This window comes from Xyrauchen texanus, chromosome 13, assembly GCF_025860055.1.
Source record: "Xyrauchen texanus isolate HMW12.3.18 chromosome 13, RBS_HiC_50CHRs, whole genome shotgun sequence".
NCBI classification, from domain to species: domain Eukaryota; kingdom Metazoa; phylum Chordata; class Actinopteri; order Cypriniformes; family Catostomidae; genus Xyrauchen; species Xyrauchen texanus.
In genome coordinates this window covers 5,910,037-5,913,812 of record NC_068288.1, presented here as the reverse complement: position 1 = coordinate 5,913,812, position 3,776 = coordinate 5,910,037, and the positions used below count along the sequence as shown (strand labels likewise).

The 3,776-nt window shown below is 40.9% G+C and overlaps 1 pseudogene; it reads right to left on the bottom strand.

Moving 5' to 3' along the window:
* Positions 1-1,609: 1,609 nt before the first annotated feature.
* On the bottom strand, positions 1,610-2,685 carry LOC127654307 (protocadherin-9-like; annotated as a pseudogene).
* Positions 2,686-3,776: the final 1,091 nt, after the last annotated feature.

The window sequence follows — 3,776 nt, the reverse complement described above, 5'->3', positions numbered from 1 at the left end:
CTCACTGCTCGATGTATCTCTAACTTAACTTAACTCGTACAGATACACTCGCATGAGCAAACTGGAACAATCTTTTATGTGATATTAATATGTTTTCCTTCAATGTAACAGTTTGTACCTCTAGTAAGCTTTCTTTCCTTCCTTTCAAGCTTTTTCAATTAGAGGCCACAAGGCAACTTGTGCAATTCGATCCTCCTTTGTCAAGTCTTCCACAAATTTGACTCCACGATCTGTGCACAATGGAGAGTTTTTTGACGTTATCCAGATCTCATCCCGGTATTTCGTAATTGTAAACTGTACAATTATTTGTCTCTGCTTTCCGGCTTCTTTTTTCCCGACTCGATGTACAGAGTCAATGATGTCCTCCAGCTTATGAACCAGATGTGGAGCTATTTCACCAACCAGCCCAGCAACCTCCCAACGGGGATCCTCGTTCAAACTCTCATTCAGCCCATTGATGTGCAGGTTCCATCTCCTCTTATAACGCTCCACTTCCATCATTCTACTCTCCAAAAGAGTTTTATTAAGATGTTCAATTGCCTTGTTCAACTCTGCATTTTCTCTTATGCAATCTTTTATCTCCTCTGCATTAAACTCAACCACTTTGGAGATTTCCTCCACAGATCTGGTCCATCAGATCTTCCAACTTTTTGTCTTGAGCATCAAAACGTGCTGTAAGAGCGGTAATGGCTTGTAGCAAAACCACATTGGAGATCGCCTCAGCCTCATCCTCATCAACTCTCACTTTCTTCACTATCTTGGATTTCGTCGGTGTAATATGAGAAGAATCATGCCGTCTCTCAGATTTCCCGCTCTCCAAATCCATGTCAATAATCTCAGAAGTAGCCTCCGGAGGTTTCGAAAAGCTGAGTCGCCTTCCGCATTTGGTGAATTATGTAATTAATTAAAACACACTTGATTTATGAGTGATTGTACAAAAGATTTAACAAAAATCAAAGCAGAAATCGGAGATATACGAGCATCGTTGAGGAAAAGCGTGCCCCTAGCCCGCCATTAGCCCAGCCTCCAGCATCAGTGAAACTGTAGCCAGTTGGTACGTCATAGCTAACAGTGTGTAAACCTCATTCTCCTGGCCTTAAGAATGACTAGTGACTGTGGCTAGAGGCCATTTTATAACCTCCTTGCTAGTACATCCAGTGCTGGGGATCGGCTATTTGAATCCAGCACGGGCAGTTTCGAGTAGGACCAGTGATATCATCATCAGTTATCACTCATACTGTGCTATATTTAGGTAGATTCTCTAACACAAATAATTGAAAGTGTGTGAATTTAGGACTATTGTAGTTTTTGTCCAATATGGTTATTATGACTTATGCCTGACTCTGCAGAGCCCTGGTGCTGTTGTCTCTGGCGGTGACCATATAGATGAATTACTCGTTCCTCCTTATCAAACACTGTTAATGCAGTTAGCACCCATGATTTGTGGTCAAGTATAAAGAATGAAGTATTAGGCCCAAGCTGGTAGGCAATCGCAGCGATCCTTCCTCTGCCCTTATCTGTAGCACTAATGGATGTTAGGAACATGTACATTTCCATGATCACCATTTCGATGACAGGCAAGGTGAAAATCAGCAGATTATTGTTCTTATCATCTAACCAGGGCGGTCTGGTTTAAACTACATTTTGCTGGACTAGAGCTTCAATTGCTGGGTAGTACTGTCAGTTTATGAATGTCAGTCTACTCTTTATCTAGCAACAGTTGAACTGTAATGAGCCCAGTGGTGGAGTTCAGAGCAAAAAGTCCCTGTATGGTTTGAGGCTTGCAATTGAACGACTGACATTCCAACAGGAGAATATTCTGTGATAAGTACTTCAGTTTAGTTCTCTTTGAAGACAGGCTGGTTATCATTAAAATCAGTGATGGTCACCTGTAGAATGACAGTGCTGGATGTTTGTGGGATCCCCCCTTCCTCCACTTTGACTTTCATCACAGAATTATCTTTCTACTCTGTCTAAATTCTGATTTAGAAGTTGAGGCCATTTCTCACCTTCTGGTGTCTCCATGATATCCAAACTGAAAGCACTCTGCCCATTCAACAGCTCATATTTTTGGTCTGGTATCTGGATCAATGGCAGAGGAAATGGCAAAGCAGCTGTTAAGTGTGTTTTCTGAAATTGAAATGTTGATCACAGGGGAGGGGATATAGGGGCATTATTACTGGTTTCTTTAACAATGATCATTATGTTGATTAATCTTAAATAGTCAGTGGTCAAAATCACCACCTTAATTTCAAAGGAGCCCTTACTGTCTTCAAAAGAGGGGCCAGGACAGACTTTCTCCCTGTCAATATAGTTTGCAGAGGTAAATATTTCACCTCTATTGCTCATCACTCTTTATAGCAGGTTGTCCTCGGCTTTCAAAACAAGCTGGTGAACCAAATCACTGCTAGTCCTTGTAGCAGAGTTCATATTGTGAATATTTTTGTGTAACTCTTCACGAATATAGTAAGTGAGCTTTTGGGCTATAGTTGGATCAAACCATAAACAAGCAAATTATGCTGCCAGCAAGTAAAAATCCTATAAATCCATGAAAGCAGTTCAGACATATTTCTACTGCTTTAATTCACACAGCTGTCTCAATATGGTGTTGTCAGAGCCAATGTTTCACAGAGCCCTACATCTGTAGATAAACAGCAGCCAAACACAAACCTACAAATACAACATTATAGTATATGTTACAATTAATAAAAAATATCCTTCAACACTTAAGAAAAGTCAAAGAAGCAGAGCAACACAATTTTTGATCATGGTCCATACAAATCAATATAATTGTGAATAATGCATGATAAACTAAGTGATAAATGTGCATGAGAAACTAAGTGATAAATCTTCATGAATGTTCAATGCTATGATGTGTGTACAAATATGTTAAGAATGACATTACACTCTAGTAACGAAATTCTTCAATGCATTTTAACAACCACTACAGTCTGGTCTCCACTGACAACTGTAATAATTTCCCTGTGCACACACACACACACACGCCCACACACACACATACACACACACTCTGGATAAGATAATGTGGCCAGTCATACACTCAGCAACCTCTTTCAAGACATTTCAATTAATGTGGATAATATTTAAAAGTTACACATCATTTATTTTAGTATTATTGTCCTAGTTAAAAAAAAATTGAAGTCTGAAAGGAATGAGGCGTATATTCAGGATCTAAATGCAGCTTTAATTGAAGATATGAAAAACAAACACAGGAAATGCAGGAAATCAGAAAATCAAACACATCCATAAAGGACAATAACTGACAAAGACACAGGCAATATGAGGGCATTATATACACAAGACTTAATGAGGTTAACAAGACTAATTATCAAGACACACCTGGGAGCAATAAAGGGAGCACAAAGAACAGAGACACGACAAAAATCAAACTTCAAACTAAAATTAATAAACCTCCTAGTGATCTTTAGTCGCCATTAGAGAAAATGTACTATATGTATTACAGAGCCCCCCTCCCCCTTAACAGAAGGTGACCATGGGAGTTCAGGATGGCAACCTGGAGACCACAGTGGTGCAGATGGACTTGGTGGGAAGCCAGGAGGCAAGGAACGGCCAGGCGGATGGCCAGGAGGTGAGGGACAACCAGGCGGATGGACACCCAGCCATGGCGAGCAAATTGAAGCAACAGGAGACCATGGTGGGCGAGGTGAAGGGCCAGGACACCAAGGCAGACCAGGCGGACAGGCAGGAGACCAGGGTGTATCAGGTGTATGGCCAGGTGACAAGGGCGGACCAGG